The 25,018-nt window shown below is 52.0% G+C and overlaps 1 protein-coding gene across 6 annotated transcripts in view; it reads right to left on the bottom strand.

The window, feature by feature from the left end:
• LOC139057471 (transcription factor Sox-5-like) overlaps positions 1 to 25,018 on the bottom strand; it is an 884,741-nt gene that overhangs the window by 203,832 nt on the left and 655,891 nt on the right. The window contains exon 2 of one of the 6 annotated variants that reach the window (XM_070535793.1): positions 24,662 to 24,778. The exons of the other annotated variants lie outside the window; for them this stretch is intronic. The gene's annotated coding sequence lies outside the window, so the exon portion shown is untranslated. The remainder of the gene's footprint in view (positions 1 to 24,661; positions 24,779 to 25,018) is intronic. 6 annotated transcript variants of the gene reach the window in all.

Raw genomic sequence — 25,018 nt, 5'->3', positions numbered from 1 at the left:
GACAAAAGTGAACGGGCGCCTTTATAGAAAGCAGTCCCAGGGTCATCGTATCAAAGGGGCACCTCCTGTAAGCTCCAAGAGGGCAAAAAGGCACAGAATCATAGCTACGAGCCTATTATTACTATTGTTATTATATGGAAACATAAGAGCACACGAAGGAAACAGGGAAAGAGCAACCTGACAACTGACACCGAGAGGGGCACGACGCCTACCTACTCTTTCGGGAGGAGGGAATGAAAAGCGAAGAGGAAAAGGAGATAGGGAACAAAGAAATAAGAAAGAAAATACCAAATAAACAAATGAAACAGACACGGACAAAAGAAAATAGGAACACGGAAGAAATGTCCGCAAACGGGAGGCCAAATAAGTTTTTTGCATGAAAGTTAGCAAGGCTCCATGGGCCGGGTCACGTTGAGCAGCACTCCCTCTCGGAAACAGGCAATCGTCAAGGGTCGTACACTTGAGTCCAATCAGCCGATATTCCTTAATTAGCAGTGTACGTTGCGTGACGAATGCGGGACACTCCACGCCGTCACTGCTGGCCTTAGTAGGAATTATACAGAAACGCTCGTGTAGCTACATTATGTTTCACAAAAATATTGCCAAGACGATCGCCAGTGTGTACGGCAAGCACTGCAGAGAACTCACATAACTTCATTCAGACAAGACAATTTATTCCCATATAGCCTTCATCATTGACCAAAACTAAGACGACATGCAATCGCCCGCTGGTAAAGCAGTCGGAAAACCATGCACGAAAGATAGGCTGCGGCTCCTCACAGCGTTGGGTAAGAGATACGGCAATGATCACGTTCTTTACAGCAGTCACAGACTGCCTGGTCCACAAACGCCGAGCACGTTGACGGTATGTATAATATAAGCTGTGCCCCTGTGCAAGAACTATCTAAGGCCACCGAGAACGGATACATGTTCCAAGCTCTCAGCAGACTTGCAATCTCAAACAAATCTATTTCGCTGCTTTACACAGGATGCTTTTTAATGTCACTCAATTTTTTGTCAATTAATTTTCACCAAAACTGACATTTAAGCTCCATCCGTGAGTGTTTGCGCAGCATTCCAGCTTTCCTCTAATATATACTGCTACAGTCAATCGCTTCGACTGATTGGAGACGTGTGACGATCGAACCGGTCAACCAGTTCCTGTTCGCGATTCAGGAGACGTATTCCCAAACGGTCACTTTCGGCGATATCACTTTCAGTGCGCGCTTCTTGGTTGGTTGAACAAAACGGGATGAGCTGACAGGCTGCAGCTGAGCATTGTGCTGAGCAATGTGCCGAATAGACAGAATCGCCGAAAGTGATCGGCCGAGAACACGTCCCCGGGATTTTTCCAAGCTTACATTGTCCTCAAGCGGCTTCCCAGAGTCGGCACCGTCCCTTTCTCTCCGAATCCGGTGACCCGCACACACGTGTTGCTGGCTCGGCCGCAGCACCCACGCGCAACGGCGGTCTTGCGGCGGCGGCGGCATTCCCGCCGCAGCCGCCAACCACATGTGCGAGCCAAGTGGTGCGGCGATGTCGAGCGCTAAAAGACGGAAGGGAGTGAGACACGCCCGAGGGGGAAACAAAAGGAGTCTCGCTGTCGGGGTCGAAAACAAGCGCGGGAGAACCCAGCCCCCGACCACCGCCGCCGACACCGCCGTCACCCTATCGGCCGGCTCATCATCCGGCATGGTGGTGGGTTGCTGAGGCAGATAGCTTCGCGTCGGCAGGAAGGTCGCGAGCAGGGAGGGAAACGGTTGACGCGAGGGGAGGTGTACTTTTTTGTTTCGGTATGGAGGGCGAACAGATACCTCCCCCCCCCCCCCTGGGAGGGCTGGGGGGGGGGGGGCATTATCGAAACAAGTAAAGGGCACGGAGAAAAAGGCTGCTCGAGTTTTCAAGGCCACGGTCGCTTTACTACATGCGCGCATCTTGCGAGAGAAACAGACCTTCGCGAACGGTTTGGGTTCTTCGACGAGCTTTTCTCTCGGTGAAAGGCGGTCGTAGCCATACACGCTAAGGTTTGTCTCCTCTGGACACCTATTCAGTCGATGTTGTGAATTATACATATATTATAGGACACGCAGAAAATATAAGTGATTGAAGGCCAACTAACCCGAGGTTCAGCACTATAGAGGCAACCTGGCGACTCACTTAACCTGTATTCCGTCGCGCGTTTCTTTGCCGATTGATGCTTATTGAACGATTTTCGCATACCAATTTTCCAGCGGCTGATATAGCTGTTCGTGAATCGGCCGACAACGAGCTGGCACTACAGCAAATACATAGCTTTGATGGTTTCCGTTATAAGTGTCTGGAAAATCTAAGGATCGCTTGCTCAGTATTCGAGGCCAAATACTCAGCGCGTCAAAGCCTATCGTCAAATTTCGTCACTCGGTTCGACATAGCTAATGCTCAATGAAAGCTTTGTTATTCAGCATCAAAATGACGCTTGCAGCGTCCTGTAATCCAAAGAGCGAAAGTCTGTGGCGTGCTGAGAGTGGTCGTATAACGCATAATCCATCGAGCATCGGTGATCCAATGAAGGCGAACGGAGTTAAATACGTGTACGAGACAAGCAGCTATTCCATTATGAAGCAGTTGTCAGCACTCTATACTGTTTTCGCCGCATACCCCCTCCATGGAATATGTTTGCGACAACCCTAAAATGAAGCTATCCCTAAGCTTAAATTCCCTGAGGAACTTAAGCTTGCGCACTGACGCACCCTCCGTGGTCTTGAAACCATATTTTCCTTGCGCTCGCTTGGTGGACTTAAGCAGGTGGTGTGGGGGCCGGATGAAAACACCATTCAGAACTCGTCAGCACCAACTACGACTAATAATAACGACGTCCCGTCCGGGCGCACCTGAAGGACGCGCAGACAGCAGCCACCGCGTTTTCTCCCCGCGAAGAAGACACTACGCGGTCCGTATAATGTCACTGGCAACCCTGCGGGACGCGATAAGGCCCTCGCATCTGCGCTGTGGCTCGCACGCAGAGGGCGGAGGCGAAAGCCAAGCTTTCAAGCAGAAATGTAGCGTTTTATGTCTCGAGCGGCGTTTCTATTAATACAACTCCGCCTAACCTGTCCGTCGTGGCCGGGCAAGAAAGAATGGAGTCGCAGTATAGTTACAACTTCCAAGCGCCACGCAGCAGCGGCGGAGGCGCGCTTTCGCATTTATAACGAGAGCCTCTGCTGCCTCTCCCTAGGCTGTGCCGAGTATCAGCCAGAAGAGAGCGACGGCGGATGCCAGAAAACATTGTCGCTGCCGCTCACAGGGCGCGCACGTGAACGCGAGCGCTCCGCGGGCGTCTTTGCAGCCGACTCGTCGCTCGGGAAACTTGGTCGTCGAGTCCCGACAGTTGCGTGCAGTGAGGCTCGTCCGAGAGAAAGCGGGCGAAGGAGAACTTTCGCGCGTGCTCGGGGCGGCGGGACGGATCACCCTCGAAATACACCTGGAGAAGAAAAGGCAGGGTCCAGGAGGAGGGACCGAGATGCGGCCCGGCGATACCTCGGGCCGCCGCCGAGACCGGCGCAGGTGAAACAATGCAAAAACAACGAGCGGCCGGCGCGTGTGCGCACGCACATTTCACGGCTCGAATGCCGCCGCTCGGCGCCCATCTTATCGTCGCTCAAGCACAGCGGAAATAAATGAAACTCCCCCCCCCCGAGGGAGGCCTCCTCTTCTTGATGCGCGCGCTCGGAGACTCGTACGTACGCGAAGAGAGCTCGGCAGCAGCAGGTCGACGCGACGTGTGTACCAGCGCCGCGCGGCATCTCTGCCTGCGGAGTCCTCCTCCTCGTCCTCCCGCGCCGTACGACGACAACGAAGAGCGCAGCAGCCTCTTCAACTTTTTTTCGTTCTCACGAGGTCGGATCAGTTTAGAAAGGTAGCACCAGGGCTTTGTTTCTATTTAGGCCATACACCCTTTCGCGCTCCACAGGCCTCCAAGCTGGTCTAATCATATGAGAGCCGCCGGCGCGCGCGCTCCCTTGTCGGGGGGCTTCACCTCACAATACAGTCGCTCGCTGCCTGTACAGGGACGACAGGGTTTGCCTCGTATTTCTTCTTCGTTCGCAGTGGTTAAAGTAAACGGCGATAACACGTTAACTGCGCCGTGCTGGTTTACGTGTCCCCTCTTTAGAAATCGCGCAGCTCAGCGGGAAAACAACAACGCTGTCAAACGTCGAGGAAATATGTCTATACGAGCGTCAAAGGAAATTGCTCCTCTGAGGAACGTCCAATGCAGCGCCGCACAGCCCGCCGTGCGCTTGCACAAACACTGGCGTGCTCCGCTAACTAGCAAGTATGTATGTTCGCATTTCCTTTTGAGAACCAGGATACAAGGTCGAAACGCAGGATGTTATCCTTTCTCGAGTTCGACGCAGAAAGGAGGCAAACTTATCAGTGTACGCAAGTTTCCGCACGAAGAGGCTGGACTTAGATTTACACTGAATGATGGGATATATTAACGTTCCGAAATTATACGCACGGGCTATATACGAGCGATAACGAGCAACGCATTAAACTGACACTGTAATTTCGATCTCAAACGTGCGCATAACTATAATTACTGTACTACACGGATGTGTTTGAATTCAGTTACAATCGCGATGCATTCGCTGCTGCTTGGACTCGCCCCCGCGACCTCGCACTCATCAAGACCTACGCATGCAAGCCACGCAACCAGTAAATACAGGTCATGACAGAATACAAAAGCGCCGTATTGAATGTTATGCAAGCTACCAAGTGTGCTAATAGAATGCATAATGCAGGACTGCCTCTGCGGGCCGGTGCACCCAAGGTTTACTTTACTGTTTGTTTATTCATTTCTTTCTTCTCTTGCATTAAAAAATACATAAATAAACGAGCGCAATACTAATGGCTGGAACCCGCTGTTCCTTTTACCCTTTGTCTTTCCTCGGAACTGTAAAAAAAGGCGCGTCTGCAAGACATCACGGATGTATCATTCTCCAAAATACTGGGAATACGCGAAAACACTCTTGTTTACTCAACGTTCCCCTATCGACGTCAGGCGAAGCGAAGTGCGCGAACGTTCAGCCACGACCGTTTCAAAAGAAAACAAATGCACGTAGCTTTCGCAAACTTGGAGCAGAAGGCGAGACGGTCGAAAACAACACCGGCCATCATTGACAATGGCGACTCCCAGACGAGAAATGAAGAACTTAAGAAACAAAGAAAACGGCGCTGACACGCCGATGAAAGTGCACAGTCAGTAAGCGCGCACGTACTACATACACGGATTACTCGGAGAACGAAAACGGCCGTAAAAGCGCGACCGAGAATACGCCGCACGTACGGAATGGAAGCCAAGAGAAGAAGCGAGTTGTGTGGCTGCATGCGGCCAGTCAAATGAGAAGCAGCGAGGGCGGCAAAAGCGGCGACAAAACCTAATCAATGCCGGCCGAGAAAATGAGCACTCGAACGAGAAAGATGTCACGGCGCTACTGCAGAAAAGACGGCACACGCTCACAGCGTGAGCGAGCGAAAGAAAACTATAAGAAAGTCAAGAACGAAGGTAAAAATGCGCACTTTGGCTGCTACGAAAGATGGCCTCCGACAAAAGAACACGATGACAGCCACGAGAGATTACCTGAGAGAGAGAGAGACGGGAGGGGGTGTGGGTGAGGTAAAAGAAAAGACGTTTCGAGGGGAAGAGAAGTAACTGTATTCTTTATGTCCACAAGAACACAGAGCACAGGAGGCAACGAGTCCATAGTAAGATGAAGTGAAGACGAGGGGAAAAGAAGGGGGAGGGCGTCCGGCGAAGAAGGACGGGCCGCCCGGGTGCAGCGGGCGCTCATTTCGTGCTCATCCAACGCCATCGCCGTACACTGTATGCGCGTTCTTTTATTCCGGCGACAGAGACGCGTTCGTTTCATCCCCGTATTATTATGTGGAATCGCGAACACGCGCTCGTCCCGACTCGACACAAAGAAGGCATATAACGCGAGAGAAGCCGAGCGGAGAAGAATAAAAGAGTCCAATGATGGGAAGCGCGGCGCTCGGCCTTTTCTCCGTCATTTATAATTCATTCAAAGAAGCGGAGAAGGCGTTGAGGGGGGAATATGGAAGGGGGGGGAGGCGGAGGTTCTGGACCTGCTGAAACACGGTCTCCCGATGAACAAGACTGAAAAGGACGGTGAAGTACGGAGAGAAAAGAACAAGGAGGGGACTTCTTGGATATAAATACGTATGTATGGAGCAGGCTTCTTCTCCTCAAGACCTGCTCATTCAATTCCTCATTTCCTTTACCGCTTTGCTCGCGAACAAGGAGCGGGCCCGATCCTCCGCGTGCGCCACTTTCTTTTTTTTTTATTCGTTTCTTTTATCGATACGTTCGTTATTTTTTACATACGCCATTCTTCCTCCGCTGCGAACGTTATTGGCTTCTCTGCAGGGCCGGCCGAGGTGGCTGTCTATATATACATATAGAGAGATACGCCTCGAGCTGTGCCTGTAGCATATACACGTGGCGCGCACGCACACACACTCGAGGACGACGTCGTTCAGGTCAGCGCTGTAACGAGGTTAACGAACAAGGCTTCGGGCCACTATACGCCATATAGGCACGCACGTATACTCTACACGAGCGCCTGCTCGCAACGTCTATTTGGGAACGCCGCAAGAAAAGGATGACCGACCCCAAAGACGGAAGAAGCGCTCGTGCGATGAAGACATACGATTCTGCCCCGCGGCGATCATATATATGGCGAAATTGTGCCGTTTTTTTTTCTGAATTTCTCCCCCAAACTATAGGGCCACAAGCCTTAATCACGTCGTTCGTCTATAGCTTAAAACGATATATGTTTGTGTCGTTGCGCGGTGTGACAAAAAAAAAAAGTACTACAGCGCATGCCAAACATAACCGTTTCATGCGCTTAAAACAGAGGCTGTACAAAAGAAAAAAAAAACAAAGCCGATGGCACAATAGAAAGCTTTGCTAAATATAGCCACCGTATCCGGGCGCCGCTAAGCGATGTGTACCAGGAAAAAAAGCGCGCACACGCCAATCCGCGGACGGAAACACACACGAAAGGCATGCGCGCAGACATGTACACGTGAGCGTTTAAAAATAATCCGTAAGAAAAAAGGAAAGTAAGAAATAAAAGCAAGAAAGGAAAGTCTCTGAACACAAACTCACTGTATACTTCTATCGCAGAAGAAAAAAACCTCATTCGCCAATCCCCATGAAAGAGCAAGCAGAATTTTAACAAAAAGCAGCGAATGCGTTTGAATTATTATGGCTTTCAGCCCAATGTAGATACGGGAACCCTTTCGGAATTCTAAGTGGTCCTCTTATCAGATCAGCATGCTAAACGAAGCATGCAAGACATGCCCCCCCCCCCTTCCCCCCTAGCGAAATAAGCGGATCCAAAGGCGGCCCGGCGAGGAATTCTGAGTTCACTTTTGCGCTTCGTCGGCACATTTAACGGATCCTGCAACCAACCTACAGAACATACCTTAGGGGGCTGCGGCAACGGAAAGAAAGAAAAAAAAGAAGGGTTTCTTGATGTATCCTAAAGGTCATTTAAGTCGTCAAGACGAGTAACGCTTCCGAGATGCATGTAGATGGGCGCGCTTCAAGGACTGTTTGAACAAGCGACAGGCAAGAAGGGCTCGCGGCGAAATAGCGCGTATAGAAAGTGCGCCTTCGCGAAGATCAGGGTGCGCGCCTCGTCGACGGCAGCGGTTTACGGCCGATGTTTGCGAGTCGTTATCCGCGAACACGAGAAGCACTCGCGAACACGGAAGCTTGTCGCGCGCCGTAAGAGTGGTGGTTGCTCGTCGATCGCTTGTGACGCAAGGAAAGTCGAGGTGTGTTCATTTGGGAAACTGGCGATGCATGTATCTGGTCGCTGACGGGGACACTTTCGCGTGAGGTGGCCTCAAAAGCACGACGCCCCACTGGAGAAACGGGCATCAATGTCAATGCACTTGACAACAATACGCGACGCTAACAATAGCGCTAACGCGAGATGTGGCTCTTTCTTTCGTCGCACCCCGTTCAGCTGGGTCAGCCAATCAAGCCGCCACTGAAAGTAAAATAAAAAATTAAATTATGGGGTTTGACGTGCCAAAACCACTTTCTGATTATGAGGCACGCGGTAGTGAGGGACTCCGGAAATTTAGACCCCCTGGGGGTTCTTTAACGTGCACCTAAATCTAAGTACACGTGTGCTTTCGCACCCACCGGCAAAATTATCCGTTAAAATTTTATCCTGCTGGTCACCATTCGTCCGGATCCGACTCTACTCTGTCTCGACAACCGAGGAATATATAGCCACGGTACGTAAAACCTCACCATTGATTAATTTTAAGTTGCAGCAAGAAGACACAAAGCAACAGCCTTTCGGGCACTTGTCATTGCCGGTGCTCACACGCTGCAATTTGGGTTTAAAGAGGTACAAGGTCTTACAAGGCATCCATAAAAAGGTATCTTGGTGAACGGACCGGCCGGAGCAACACCCGTTCACCAAAATATCGCTTGCACTAAAACACTCGCGTTTCAAGCCGGCAACCGCGTCTCAACAACCAGCAACCGGTCTCGGCGCCAGTTGTAGTCGAACCTGCGACCTCGCGCGGACAGGCGTAGCGAACTGGAGAGCGAAATATATTGTACCGACTGCGCGAGGAACCAGAGGCCCAGCTCTCTCTCCTCCGCCACGCGCAAGTGTCTGCTTCTCTCTCCGCGCAGCGCCGGCAGCGGCCAGGCGTGACCGACGCGGTGTCTGCGAGCGAGCCCATCGTCGCGGCCCCGCCTCTGGCCCGGGCCGCGAGAAGGCAGCCACGGCTTGGCAGGGCGAGGAGGCGCAAGACAAAAGGCTCGCGCTGCGTAGCTTGGCAGGCGCGCAACAATGGGCTCCCGGAATAGGAGCAGCAGCTCCTCCGCACTGGACCCCTTCCAAGAGAAGGCGCCCGCGCACTCCTGCAAAGCACCGGGTCGCGACCCTCCGTTCCTCCTCTGGTAGGGGGGGGGGGGGGGGGTGCAAGCTAGAGACGCGAACCTCACACGTGGTACACGACGAAAGCCACCGGAGCTCGCGAGGCCGTCCGTCCTTTCGAGGAACCTCAATTGGCGCTGCAGTGCTGGCCTCGCCAACACAACGGACGGCGTTCGTCGATTGCCTCAGTGCGCGGTTGGCGAACGCAGGCGCAATCGTGGCACTGCGAGGAGAGCGCGCAAACGAACGTTACGCCGGCGTCGAAGTGCCCGTATACGATCCTGCATGCCACATTTGTCTTGCGACAGGCGTTGAGTGTGTAGATATAAACATGCAGCTGTCAGTCTGAGCCAACTTAAGAGGAAAGCTGCACTTGAATCCTTTATCTGAAATATCTGAAAGGGACAAGGCCACCCAAAAGCGCTTCCTTTCGTAACGCGAAGAAATTCATGGACAAAAAGAACCATCCGAGACAATATCCATGGCTCCACATATTTTACTGCGCGAACAACCAACCTTGAATTAACGTTGGGAGACGCTGGCAATGAGCAGTGAGTTGGCCAAGGCAAAGTTCTGGATCTGAACGAGAATAAGCAGTGAAGTCAAATTGAAGCGTTGATGGCGGTTGACAAATATTTGGAGCAAATCCAGTCTTCTTCCCTTTCGTACGCAGCCTGTTCGACTGATATCGAACATTTCGGTGGTATAGCCGAAAGTGTGGGAGACGTGAAACCGAAACCTTGACAGCGTAAGACAGATTGAATGCTTCATCGCATCCCCACTATAACCATCGCAAAGGGAAATCGAGTCGGAGTGTAGACAGCCACAAATACGCAGCGTGCGCAAACCGCGCCGCTGCGGCACACGGGGGAATCGACATAACGACGACTTGAATGGAAACGAGGAGCCCTTTACAATGGAAGAGGGGAAGTGGGAGTGGCAATGGTCGGCATAGTACGGACAAAAAGCCATGAATTGCCCAGCATGTAGTGTATACATCCAACCGATTTTCTGCGGGCGCGTTTGCCAGAGGAAATTAAGCGACAGTGCGGGCCATAGTGCAGAGGAGAGACAGAAGAAGTAGGAAAGGGCACTCTGAAATCACGAACGCAAGAGAGCTCTCGGATGCAGTCCACGCGGACGCGAAGTACCGGTGCGCGTGTATACACAGGCGACACGTGCGAACAAAAAACTAGCGCCGCGTGGGCACCAGCCTCTGCAATAGCGAAAACGGAACCTGTTATATAGATACATTGCACGCGAGAAGCAGCGGATCGCGCGCCATAAAGGTGCGTGCCAATAATGAGACAATCCGGCTCTGTTTATCCACGGCAAAGTCTCCTCTTCCTCCCCCCGTCCCCCCCCCCCCCCCCCCCGACTGCCTCAGCGCGAAGAAGGGACCGAGATCAAAGCGGCGCACCGACCGGCCGACGGTACACCTGGCACCGTTGCATGGACCGATGGAACCGAGTAGCGAAGAGGGAAGGAAGAGGGCTACGACGGTGCTAGGACCGCGGGCTCTTCTTTCTTTTGCCGCCAAACAGCGCAGCCGGGGTGCAGGCGGCGCGACGAACCGCCCTCTATTTCTCTTTTCTTTTTTTTTTCCTTTCGAACCGCCCACAACCGGTCGAATGAATTTGTTCACCCCATTCCATCTAACGCCCCCTCATCTGGCGGCGGGTGGCGGAAATGCAAAGGGAAAACAAAGCTACAACGCCGTTCCCGTCGCGGAAGGCGCGCAACGAGCGTCGCAAAATCGTGAACCAGATTAGAGACCGTGCACGCCTGCGCGCGCGTACCCGCCCGCACACGCACAAACGCAGATGAAAACACCCCCATCATTCTTTTTTTTTCTTTGTAGCTGCATCGTCTTTCAAGGCGGATTTCTTTTTTACCTTCTATCTATTCTCAGCCATAACATTCCAAGATATAAGAGAGCCAGGACAAACGTTACGCGAGGAAAAAGAGACAGAAAAAAAAAAGAAAGAACTTCGCTGCTGCCAACGGAGACAGCACCTCATTTACGAAAAAGGAGAGAGCAAAAAAATGAGGTGCCCGTCTTCCGAGACGCCTTCTTCACGCCGTCTCGAAATCAAAGAAAGCACGCCGCCGCTCACAAGTGCACAGACGCGAAGGCGAACCCCGAATCGAGGCACACGAGCGATATTGGGCGCTGGGCTCTTGTATACGGGCGACGCTGGGGAGGGAAGCCTCACGCGCTCCCGTCACTACTTCAGAGACTGGCTACATCTCTCTAGGCATGTAGCGCTCGTCCTCCTTATAATCGAGCGCACACCCAAGTGCCGTCTCGTTATAATCTCGACAGGTGTATACGGCTAGAGCACGTGCTCTTGCGTGCCTTTATTTGCACGGTCTTATATAGGAGCGGACGCCTTCTATAGCACGTGGCTATACGCCGCGCCAAGGGATACGGATACTCGGTATACAAGCACTCTGAGCTGCACTGGCACCAGCCCGCGCTGAAAGATAGAAAATATATAAATATAATAAAAAGAAGGAACTCAATACTTTCCTACTGAATTAGCATCGTAAACAAACGTGGACAGATCGCGCTGCCTGCTCATCGGGTTGCTCTTGTGTGCATTCAGCCATTTATCCATCACCGCGTAAAAAAACGTCATAACGATTTCGGCACAGCGTCGAGCGTACACATATAGGCGCGCTAATGGAATTGCACAAGCTGTTATTATGCTCCAACGAATCCGATTTCGAACGGTTTTGTTTGGGCGGCACCAAATGACGCGAAGGGAGAACCAAAAGCGTAATGCCGGCAAAAAAAAAAAAAGAGAGAACAGTCACCCTTGTCAGAAAAATATTCTCGTTGAATTTTCGATGTTCCACCGTGCTTTGGCATTTCAATCAGAAACGGATGTTCGGAAGGCGATTCCACTGCGCGTATGAGTATTTGGCCGTGCAATGAGAACGGCAAACGTTACGCGATAATAATAATAATAATAAAATAATCGAGAAAAAGAAAAAAAAAGTCCTATTTCAACAGTCTCGAGTGTTGACTCTGCGCTTTAATTTCCTACCAACCGCAGCAGCGTCTGCGCACCCTTATTACACTTTTTTTTCTTATCGTTTCTTTTCCTTTCCATGCAGAGACCGCCGCGATTAATCTGCTGCGCTGGCGGTTTCCCTCTTAATAAAGCAGAATGGGTCCGCTCGGACGATGTGAGGCGCTAACAAAGTGTTTGCTCTTCGCCGATTATGCAGATTATGCTAATGCACTCCCCGGTGCGCTTCACCGGATGGAACGGCAAACGAAAATAAACGTGGGAGAGAGAGAGAGAGAGAGAGAGAGAGAGAGAGAGGGGGGAAACAAGGGTTGAAGATGAGCGAGAGCATGAACACATGGACTGACGGATTCACATTACGTTGCCTTTACTATACATAGACGGTATACACGCATACACATAGCAATACAGATACGACCGAGCCTGGATGCGGTGACACATCTCACGCAGAAAGCCGCTCATCCGAATCTCGCCGCCAGCTTTTGCCGCGTGCAAAACGTACGCCACGTGAAAACGTCGCTCTTCGGCTGATAAAATAGCAATGCTATTACGGACAATAGGGCTCCTCGACTAGACTCTGTTACATATAATAATGGCACCTATTATTTTACAGCTTTTGCGCAACACGGGACTGGGACATGAATGGTTTGAGATCGTTGCGTTGTTGACAACCAGCGTTCGTCACGTGTATATTATTACCATAATCATTATTCACCCTTCCCCCCACCTTTCGCTCACTTTTGCCCTTGTAGATTGGAAGGAATTAGGCCAACCAACCCCTATCTAAATCAATTGTATTCTTTCTCTCTTTCGGGGCTGTTCCTTTCGATTCCAACCTGTATTGTATACACAAGAGCCGCGTGCCGCCCATGTCTGGAGCCGCTCACCGAGCTTCAATATCGCTCTTCGGCAATTTCTACGGTGAGGAGTCGCTCGAGAGACATATGTAAACTGTACTGTGTTCGAGCAGACTTTGGAAAGCGTGACTGCGAAACTGGCGCACCTAGAATCACCGAGGAACTCAACCGATGCCGCATATACTGACCACATCAGTCGAGGAGGTGCGCTTCCCTGCACAAATTTAAAGATTGAAATACACCCGAAGGTTTCAGTGAACAAGCTAGGGGGCATATGTGCCACCGCCCTGCTTCAAAGGGAACGTTCATGTCGTTATAGCTATACTCGTCATTATCATCGTTATCGGAGTAGAAGTAAGGAGGTGCCATAAGCTAGCCTTTTTGTTTCGTCCACAAGGCCGCTGGCAGAACCATCTTGCTGAAGGTTCCATAGCCCAAACGAGTGGAAATGTTTGTCTTGTTCCGTCGCTATACACTGTCGCTTATAATGGTCATAATCAGCCACATTCATGTCAACGTTTCGTCACTGTTTTTCAGCGGTCCCCACTTGTTTCTGTTGCGACAGATATAGTCGACCGATGAAATGGTGTGATATAGGATGAAATGGTGTGTACGGAAGCCAACCAAATTGCTCTGCACCCCACGTCTTCTGTACGATCTATAGTTAGTCGAGGCAAGCATGTGTGCTGAAAACGAGCCTGCAGTGAAAGCTGACCGACAACCTCTAGAGAGACAAGAAGGAAAACAATAACCAGACTAATTGCCAAATTTTCGACAGTGAACTAGACATCCCCTTTTTTGCTGCGAAAAAAAAAGGGGGTGGGGGAGAAAAAGAAAAGCACAAGCACGCAAATAACAAGGCGTTTCTCCGGCAAAATGACAACAAGCCGGGAAAACGATAAGAAATCATCGAAGTTCCGTACCGCGGGACAATGAAGAAAAGGCGGCATTTCCACGGCTAAGCCAACTAATCTCCCGAGAAATGAATGGGACCGGCACAAAGCATCACACAGCGGTGCCTAAAGGCCGTCTCGCGTCCGCCATTGACGTCGTCCGCTTCCGTCCCCCCGTTTGCAGCCCCCAGTGCTCCGCGCCACGAAGTCGGACTCTCGCTCCGGCCTCGGGTCAGTCCGTCCGGCGGCGACCTACCCGCGCGAACAGTGGCGGTCATTTTTCTTCGCATTCAAACGCCATATTCGCGGGGCGCCACGGGCCCGACAAAACAAAGAAGCGTCGCCAGTGCCAACAAAAGAGGACAGGGGGAAGGAGATGGGGGAGGGGGCGCCTCGGGTCCAGCTCCAACAGACGCGTGCGCACACCAGAGCCTCGGCGGGACGACGAACGAGCCTCGTCGTCCCGAGCATTGCCGCAACTGCGACGGGGTCCACGCGCCTGCCTATAGAGGGGGGAGGCACGGGTCCCACTATAGGACAGATAGATCCCGGCGAGCCGACACAAAGACACGAAAGCAACAGTTAGGATAGGAAGGAGGGCGGGGGGGAGATCGCGACTGCTGCGTAACGCACGCCGACCGATACATCACGCCGCTGGCGGCGGCTATTCCCTTGAAAGACAACGACGGGAAGGAAAAAGAGACACAGAATCGGTGATCACCGAGAGGGGTTATAGAAGGGGACGCATAGGAACGGGGGGGGAGGGGGGAGGGTGTACAGGGATTGAGGCATATAAAGCTGCAGTGTACGGGCGCTCCTCTCCTCCGCCGCGGCGTCCCTAATGCCTTCCTGAGGCCACAAAAGAGGTTGTCGGGTGGGTGTAGGGAGTGGGTGCGCCCCGGTGGGATCCCGTTCTCCAGCGGCCTCATATCCGATGCCCCGACTGTTCGGTAAAGAGCTGCCGCCGCGCTGAGTGTTTCTCTCTTCTGCCGTGGAACACTGTCCACGGAAGAGCGAGGGAGGAAGGACACGACCATTGTGCGACGCGTCCCGCCGAGGGCGCTTCTGTGTTTGCGGTTCTCCGTCGGGGCTGTATGGGAAGACGTGATGCGAGAAGCGACGCATCTTTCTGATGGTCCTTTGCGCGTCGTCGTCTTCGCTGACGACGAGGGTCGCTTGCGACATCGGAGAATGGCTCGCTGGACGACCGCAGGAAATGTCCTTATTCGTCATCGCCAACACTGTATACCCGCCAAAGCCGTTGCCCGGCGCGCGCACCGCTAGACATGCGCCCTAAGATAATGCCCACCTACAGGATTTTTCTTCTGGAGTTTTATTTTCCCTCGTCGCTTCGTCAACGCATCATTTTGTTCCTTGTGTCAGCGCAGCGCGCACATGAATGCCAGGTGCAGTTTTTCTGTCGAGCAGACACAACCGAGCACCCTTCGTGCAAGTTGATTTCAGCGAAAAATGCCAGTTGTGGTTTTGTTGCTGAACTTAGGCGAAAACCGCCGAAGGATTCAAAACTATCAATTTTTTCACCACCATAGCTACTCCTGGAGCAATGAATGCCTAAACACACCCATTTCGCATATCTTTGATTTTTCATCATTCTCATCTGAGGTAGCATACTAGGTATGTCGTCATGAACACAGGCTACCCTCTACAGGGTTCAGTGAAGAGCTCCCACCTCTCTCTCTCTCTCTCTCTCTCTCTCTCTCTCTCTCTATCTATCTATCTATCTATCTATCTATCTATCTATCTATCTATCTATCTATCTATCTATCTATCTATCTATCTATCTATCTATCTATCTCTTGGAGCAATCAATCCCCCAATCACAGCGCACACTCCAGCACCGACTATAGGTGCATGAATTACACATGGAGAGAGAGAGACATAAATAAAATACGAAAGGCAGGGACGTTAACCGGATGATAGATATCCAGTTTTCTACCCTGCACTGGGGAGGAGGGAAGGGGAGCCAGATACACATGAAGAGAAGGCAATCACACACGGTGGAATGGGTCGACGGAGCGGAAGGAGGCACGAGATTACTTTTCATTTCTTTTTTTTTTTAAGAGAGTAAAAACAAAACTTCAGTCTTAAGAGAGTGTATCAAGGCACGCAGAGTCAAAAGCTCCCCCCTCCCCTCCCCCCAAAAGAAAAAAAAAATGGAACCTAAAGGGCACGTGCGGCAGGCAACGCAAAATGGGGGGCTAAGTTTAGACGCCGTGTATAGAATATATGCCCACACCAACAGCGAGTTGCTCTGGCCGCGGGCGACAGCCCCGCACGTCAAGGCGCTCTCGCGCATGCTCGCACCGCGACAACGCCGCCGTTGGAATGAGCGGACTGAAGCGACGGGAGAGGAGCCCGCAATACGTGTTTTTGAAGCGCCTTTAAAATGAAGGGGGGAGGGGGGTCCTTGGCCCTTTCGGGTATGCGCCGCGCATATGCTCCGCGCGGAACCGAGCGTGAGGCTGTCACGGCCGATGCGGCCCTGCGCGAATACCGACGGAGACGGGAAAACATTTGCACGCAACGAGTGGGACTGCGTCCGCAGTTTGACAGACTCTGCGCACGCACATCAACGGTGCACCGCATGTAATAATAATAATATTTGGGGTTTTACGTGCCAAAACCACTTTCTGATTATGAGGCACGCCGTAGCGGAGGACTCCGGAAATTTTGACCACCTGGGGTTCTTTAACGTGCAACTAAATCTAAGCACACGGGTGTTTTGGCATTTCGCCTCCATCGAAATGCGGCCGCCGTGGCCGGGATTCGATCCCGCGACCTCGTGCTCAGCAGCCCAACACCATAGCCACTGAGCAACCACGGCGGGTCACCGCATGTAGGGAACAAAGGGCTAAGTTGCACCCCTTCTCGTTCTTTTTGCTTACTTTCATCTTATACGCGCCCAGAGGTGAAATTTAGTAGCATTTTAATTCGGGAGCGAACAGAACACAAAGCAGCTAAAAAAAATCTCAATGGCAGAAATGTTTATTATGCTCGGTTTTCTGTATCCCGAAAGAACGAAAAGGAGCTGGTTACCAGGCCATATAACGAGGATATTTTGTTCTGCATTCCTTCTTTATAGATACTTGCTCTTTTTAAAATCTAAGCCATCTTACTAAGAGATCACCAACTATGAGGTGTACGGTGCGCCCTTGCGGAAGCCATTGAGAAAAGTGGCTGGTATATACCAGTCGCCCTCAACCGACACCTTTTTTTATTCGTTTATTGGTGCGAAGGAGGGCCCGATGTTTAACAGCTACTGCGCATCATGGCCCGATGTCATTTGCATACCCTTTAAGGAGGGAGCACACTAGGATTGCCCTTGTTTGTGACGCAACTCTCGCCATTTGGACGTAATACAAGGCCACGAACCTACTCATATGCGATCGAACATGCGCAGCTCAAAATTTGTTGTTCATCCCAAGTCCACGCCGAACAATGGATTGTCCTTTAGTACGGGAACGAAAGGCTGAGCTTGTTTTATTTGTATTTTCTTTACTAGTCACCACCCGCCACCTTAAGTCCTTTCCTATGCATGCTCCTCCCACTCGTCAACGCAGCCACGCAATACGGCGTAAGGGACCTCTATTCACCGCACGTTTCCGGGGCTAATCGGGTTGAGCGACCTAGACCCGAATGGCAGCAGCCCGAGGTGTACGCCCGCGGCTGAATTATTAAAGTACGATGGAGCTCAAAGAGGGGGAAGGAGTACACGAGTGTTTGCGACGCCATACCGCCGCACAGCGCAACAGTTTTCGAGGCAAAGTTATCTTTCCATCCTGGGAAATAGAGAGCAAGAAAACAAAAAGAAACCGACGCCTCGCGGGGGACACCCGAAACACCGAAGGCGCATTAATTGAAGACGATAAGCTGGCCGCGCCAATGGAAGCCGGAAGGGCGCTGGGAACTCGAGTGGGAGAAGGGAGGCTGATCAATCTGGTAGCAGCGGACAGAAGAAAAAAACATGCATCCCGCGCTGCTGCGAATGAGAGAGAGTGAAGCGTTCCGTAACGCAGGTGATTAGAGGTGCGCCAACGTTGCACGGTATAGGAGAAACAAACCGGAGAAAAAAAGAAACAGAACTGAGGAGGTGTCCAGCCTTTTTAACAATCGCTGCTGTACGGCGGCAACTATATCGGCGTTCCATCGCGGCCGCGTAAACCAGGTCGAAAAGCAATTAGCGTCTGATTAATGACCTACACCTACCAGCTCGCTCTCGATCGCGCGCGCGCGCCAAGGAGGAAGGAAGCAGGTGGGAGTAGCAGCACGATCGGCGAACAAGCGTACTTCTTAACTGAGTGACGTAGTCATTGAGAGCAGGGAGTAAAAAAGCTTCAATCACGTGCGCAAGCCTTATTTCTCTTTGGCATGTCCTATACAACCCCGGTGGATCGAAAACAGTGCAGCGATCGTTATGCCCTTGCGTGCGCGAGCGAGCGAGCCAATTCGTGCACGGCGGTCACGTGAGCGTTACAAGGCACGCGAGTGGTATATGCGCGCGTATCGCCTCCTCCTTCTCCTCCTGTTCGTTCTCGATTCTTGCTTACTTTCCTATGTCGATAAGAGGACGATAAGAATCACTGATGGGTCCGCAAGAGCAAAGTTCTACACGGCAAGGGTTACCGTGCGCAAGCGAAGGGGGAGGCGGGGGGGCTGCAACCTGCGTGCACGTATTGAGAGTCCTTCGCTGAATCTCAGCACGTTCTTGAGCAGCTTGCACGCATGCCCTACGCCTTAAGGCCGCTTAATTAGGCGAGAGATTGCCGTGACGAGATAGCGGGCATGTTTGCCTCGTAGCTCGTAGTACCTGATGGAGACGTACACGTGCAAATTGGTGCGCTGCTTCTCTCAAAGAATGTGACACCTACGCCAGCTGCCCCAAACCGACAACCCACCCTTCCCTTTAAAATTGAAGCAGACGGGAAACTTCACTTGATAGTTTCTAACCAGAGTAACGTCTTCGGCGTGAACGTGGACTAATTAGTCAGGAAAGGAGGACCAAAACACCATGCTAGCGCGAAACAATTATTACGCCAAGGAATCGACCAATAAGCATCTGCGGCGCGCATCTTTTTCTGATGCAAATTTCTGATACGGTTACGGCTGAAGATAAGGCTCATCACAAAAGTATGCGGCTACACTTCTACCATCATTCTACCTCTTATTAGTTATTTTTATATGTATTTATTGTCTAGCACGCACGTGTTCTTTCCTTTCTGTCCCGCTTTCGCATGTGTACAAGCCTCGAGGACCAGGAAGAAAAAGAAAACAATAAATCAAGAGAAAGAACGGGTCTTGCGGGCAGCAGCGGATGGCAAGACCCCGCGGAGGTGGAAGCCCCGGCCAGCGTCTAAATTACGACGTCGTTAAACGCAGCGCTCCAGTCATGCTCCCGGCCCAGCAAATCACCCATTACCTCAGCCGGCGGCCTTCTCCGCGTATATGTATGCCACACAATCACCGCCACGCGGGCATGTTCCCCCCTTTTTATTCTTTTATTCCGCGGGCAAACGCGTACAAGCGCAAGAAAACGAGCACACACTGCTGCCCCGAAATCAGAAATCTGCACGAATGCATACTTTGTCCGTTTCTCGTGTACTTTGGCGTTCGTGCGTAATACACATCTGCATGCGGAAAAGCAGAAGAGGGGCACGGAAAGACGCAGAAAGAGAGAGAGTGAAGTGGGGGTACGGGAGTGGCAGGAGGTACCAGGCAAAGCGACCCTCGGACAACAACAGACCCAAAGCTGGAGTGCGCAGCACAGGAGACGGAGTTAACGGGTGAGCCCCAGAAAGGAGGAAGCATGCGCGCGCGCACAACGAAAGAAATGAAAAGAAGGGAGAGAAGGGAGCGGTGTATGTTCTGATCCGACCACAATGAGCGCGCGAGCCGGGAGTGCAGCGAACGACCGCAGCCTCTCCTCCCGCTCGCTGTGCATGGCGCGCCAGTGCTCGAATCGCGAAACGAATCCGTGCACCACTGTTCGCTGCGCGCGCGCACACACACACAGACGACGAGCTGGTGAAGCGCGGGAGCCATGCAGCACTCCTCGCGCCGGAGGATGGAGAGGAGAGAGAGACCAAGCGAGAGAGAGTGTGTGTGTGTGTATGCGGGAAAGCCACCGCCGTCTGACGGAGTAGTAGCAAGAAGTGGGGGGTAGACAGGGGGGGCGCCTTCCATCGCGGTGGCTGCGGCGGCGCCGACCCCGGCGACCCACTCCAGAGGAAAACCCGGGCCGCTGCCGCCAGCGCCGGATGACTTAATTCCCCACAGTACAATAGAGAGAGGAGACGGCGGTGGAAGACTATAGCCGAGGGTGAAGTGCCAGCCTCTCGTGCCCCCTTTTCCCAAATAAGCGCCGCGTGGTATCCGTCCCCTTCAAGCCAACCCTGGTCGCCCTTTGTTGCCCCGTTCTGCTTCCTTTCGCCCCCCCCCCCTTTCTTTTTTTAAACTTCAATTCCGCTCGTATTGCATCGTTTTGTTCCCCTTCCTCCCCTTCCATGCCGGTTTCCTGCAATCGCCTGCAGGGTTTCGTTGATAGAGACGCCGCTACGTCGACCGCGTTTAGCACGGGCGCCGTATCATTAGGTGGAGGCACCGTCGCATACTTGAAAAGTTTGCAAGTTGAACGTTCTGGCACGCGGGGACTTGGGTCTAAGAAAGACGGGTTGGGCCTGCGTTTAACGCTCCATAATTGGAGAACGCTACCTGAATAAACAGGAAGAGGCATGTTCCACCCTGAAATACAATGTAAACACACACACACACACACACACACACAAAGGCTTCTGATTATGTTAGCTTAGCTGCCAGTTGTGATCATTAACGGCTGCGCGGCTTCACGCGATTATGCAAGCGGAGTTTCCGCGCGCTGTCACAGCTCTACGCCGGTGACTGGGGACAATTACATAACGCGGCCAACCCAAACAATGAACACTTTCGTTGCTTCTCTGATTGCTCTGCCCTAGTTCCAACATTTTATTGATTTGCTCTTGGTACACTCGTGCATTAAATTTCACCTTCCTGCGCACTCTCACAAGTCGGCAACACTGCCTCGTATATCAGACCGTATTTCCCAATCATTCACTTACTGCCGCACTGGCAACTTCAATTCGTACAATACAGCATAGGTGAAACAGACGAATTGGCAAACGTAAAAACAATACAGCAACAAAACACAAGCGGTTAGCATGGCACGGTAGCATAGTGAAAGGGGAATACGAGAATACGAGAAAGGCAACCGGCAAGCTTAAGGCTCGCTCACGCTATAGGCCAACATGACACCCATTTCTGTCAGCCGACTGTCGGCAGACCAAAATCGGTGTCCTGCTGGCCTGCAGTGTGAGTAAGCCTTATCACAGCCTCCCGTGAAAACTGTCAGGATCCGTAACCAACCGCATCCTTTACTTAAACGTTGCTTAATCGGCTGCTTCTCTACATCATTTCGTGATAAGCTTTCCTTACATGAAGTCTACGCGGGAAGGTAGCGTCAGATGTCGAGCTGGTCCAGACCGATCGCACCGCATTGCCAAGCTGATTGGGCGGCTCAACCGACGGCTTGCGAGCGCGTTGACACAACTCAACTCGACGCTCGCTCGGTCGGATCCGCTAGTGTTTACACGATCCCGACGATTGCTGTTTCCGCCAGACAAGCCGACTCGACCTAACTTTAACGGCTTGGTGTAAACGTGTAGTTACGACCGGAGTCCGTAAAATACTATGTCCTATTCGTACGTGCAACTTTTAAGTCTTACCTCCGAACATACCGTTTCCGTTATGAAAATTCGACATACGATACCGGTCTGTGACAAGTGCTAGAGAATGACCGCGATTACAGAAGCGACTGGAGACTCATCGATAGGGAGATACGAATGAAAACGAACAGCACCGCCACGGAGAAGCATTCCTGCTTGATTGACAAGTAACCGTACGCGCGCGTCGCTACGCTGAACCTGTCGCAGTGAGCTCGCCACATACGAAACGAGTTCGTTGCACGTCAGAGTGCAAGTCAGAGTGCAAACATCACGAGAAAGGGCTTCCAACGTAATCACTGAAGCAACCTTGACATTACAAAATATCCCTCGAGGGGTGAAAGACGTATGGGAGTGAAAGTTGAGAAGAAGAAAAAAGAAGAGTCGGGCACGCATGAGGCAACGTTCCAATGGGAAAAAAAAGGAAATCAAACACAAACAAAGGAAAGGTAGAAAAAAGGAGCAGACAATCAAGGCATGAAAGGTGAAAAGAAAATGAGAAACAGACGCGTCGCACACAGCGCAGGAGCCAAATGGAGAGCGGCTCGAGGCGCGCAAGTAAAGAATGGAAACGCAAGGGCACATAGCGGGGGCGAACAACGGTGAAAGTGAAATAGAAAGCACGGCGGAGAGCGATTACCTCGACGGCAGCGGCGGGGTGTCTTGTATACGCGCGTGCGTGTGCAGAAGAGGGGAGAGCGAGGACCGTCGTTCCCGTGAATAGGAGGCAACAAGTACCGCATTGAAGCGCCCGTGCCCAGCCGAGCGCGCCGGCACGCGACACAATGGACCCTTGCGGCGAGCGACGGCTGTTAGGCGCAATCTCGACTACAGCAAGACCCCCCCCCCATTCCTCCATCCAGCGGCGCTTCCCAGCCCCCTTCCAGCCATCACGTATACAAACACACACGCGCTCGCTCGAGCGCGCGTCTTCCCCCATTTATCGCGTCTATTGTTCCGCCACGCGCCGCTCGATGACGTCACGCTGGACGCCTGCACACGGCGCTACTGCTGCCGTTGGCGCGCGTGGCGAGAGCGCGGTGCGTGACGGCAACGGTCTGCACGGGCTCCAAGACGCTGGAGTAGAACGGCGCAACAGGAGCGGGGACACGCGACACATGCGCGTAATGTGAGGGCTGTGCGGTGGCCCTGAGACCTTGTACGGTCCAAACTCACTTGCTTAATAAAGTTTTCCATCCATCCACGCGGGTACGAGTGCTAAGGCGTAGTCGTTGGGTTGTACAGAAGGCGTAGTCATTGGGTTGGACAGGGTGAAATCTATCTGGTTATCCTTTCTTTCGCTCCCTTAATTCTGTTTGTGTGCGCGTGTTTGCGTGTTCCTCCCTTGCTCTCGCATGTGGAGGAACGGCAGGAATGAAGTGAGGGATAAAAATGGGATGAAGACGGTGGATTATGGCAACTTACAGAAAAAGAATAAAGAAATCCCTTCGACAAGGTATGCACAAGACCTCTCTTACTATAGTAACAATGGTGAACGGGACTCACTGCCTCAAAACACACGAGCAAGCAGGCAGAATTATGACTTGAATAATCACAGCCCATACGGACAGACTGAATCTTGGAAATCTTACACAAATGCGTCTTTTTTTTTTAATGCATATTTTTTCGCCGACGATATGCAAGCAGTTCACGGCACGCTCAAAACACACCGAGCACTTAACAAATAATAAAATAGCGCGAATTGAATACGGACAGGAAGAAAGGAACATACACATACAAAATGCCCTTTTTTTTTCTTTTTTGCCCGTGTCGTCTGTGCTCTTTTGCTCTGCTTTATGGAGTTACAACGTGCTCATCTACCACTCTCGGGGAACAACTAACGCACAACGTTCACGGGGTGCAGTTTGGGCTTCTTTCACGCTCGGAAAAACACTCTTGTGTTTCACGTATCGAGCAACAGAAATCTGTATCGGGGGCTTTTCATGATGCTTTACAATTTTCTCATTGACACTTTTCATATAATTATAATGTTCGAGAAGTTTATTAATTAATTAAGAATAATTTCCTAATTAGGCAGTATGAAAAAAGAAAGAATCTGAGTGTCTCCAAACGACGGCAAACAACATTACATTGGTTCTGTACAGCTACTTGGCATTTGCATATCTTTAATGTCCGGCTCAAGTTACGCGGGACACCCTGTATATCTGCGTCGTCGCTGTAGCAAACGTTTGAACGAACCCAGTCCCAAGAGAAACACTCACATCATCACCCTAGAATGCCCATGCTCGTTTCAACAGATTCCTTCTGACAACCGATAAAGCCCAGTCGATGCTTGGTACATTCCGTCGTACCTGTATTTGAACAATCACTTCCGCCGTACGTATCACACAGACGCAAGGCGACGCATATACGCCCTGCGCCGCATAGACGCAGTAGCCCACAGCAGTGGCAGTACGCGCCCGCGGATCGCAGCTCTCGACGCGGTCGCATCCGCGCACTTCCGTGACGGCGCGCACGACGACAAACCGGTTCATTTTTAATGGACACAACACGGCACCCGACCGCCAGGAGGTCGGGGGTGCAAGGGCAACTAACCCCCTTCAACCTCCGCGACCTCCCCCGCCTCTCTTTTTTTTTTTCTCCCCCCCGTACAAAACCGCGTCACCCTGAGCGCGCGGAAACACGAAAGAAAGAAAAAGGGGAGGGGAGGGGGGGCTGTTTCGTACGTAGCACGTGTGCATGCACAAACACACACTGGGGGTAATTGAAACAACAGCCTATGTGTCCAGCTCTAGACGGACACGTAGCGCTGGCGCGCGCGGCGTTGAACAAACGGGGCCGGACCAGATAGCCTTGCGCCGACGATCCGTCTTGTCATGATCGACGCGTCACGGAAGCGCGCGCTGCACGTACAAGGTGCACACGCATCTTCAAGGAGGTCGCACGAAGCCGCCATCGGGCCAGATTCCCGAGGCGAACGCGTGCGAGGCTCTATAAAGTTCGGCGGCGAAGGCGAAACTGACGGCGCACGCAACTACGGAACTGGGCTGCGCGCTTGTTGAGCTGCAGATGGGTTCCCGTTCGGAGGGAAAGCCGCCGCCTCGGGGGCGAAATCTACGCGCAGAGGGCGGTGAGAAGACGAGCGAGCAGCGAAAGGAGTCTCCGAACCTGAGCGGGGCAGGCTAGCTGCAGCTTTAGCCGTCCCCGAAGCCGTTGCTCGCGGTGATCTCTTTAACGCACGTCAGCGCGCAGAGATAGGACACAGGCAGCATGGCGGGGACTTACCTGCAAGGAGAAAAACAAAGAATATGTAAGTACTAAAAAAACAAACAAACGAAAAAGCAATGAAAGACGGCGCTGACAACAAACCGCCTCTGCATCAGACACAATAAGACAAACGAAAACCACACCCTGAAATACTTCCTACAGCTTGACGCCCACTTCGGATGTTCAGTCGTTACTTACGATTTGCGCTAGCAAAACAAGCTACTAAACGAAGCTCACTTCATTAATCGAATGCGTTCA

Source organism: Dermacentor albipictus, chromosome 3 (genome assembly GCF_038994185.2).
Source record: "Dermacentor albipictus isolate Rhodes 1998 colony chromosome 3, USDA_Dalb.pri_finalv2, whole genome shotgun sequence".
Lineage (NCBI taxonomy): Eukaryota > Metazoa > Arthropoda > Arachnida > Ixodida > Ixodidae > Dermacentor > Dermacentor albipictus.
Note: the sequence above shows the minus strand (reverse complement) of the source record. Positions and strands in the feature narration are given on the sequence as shown.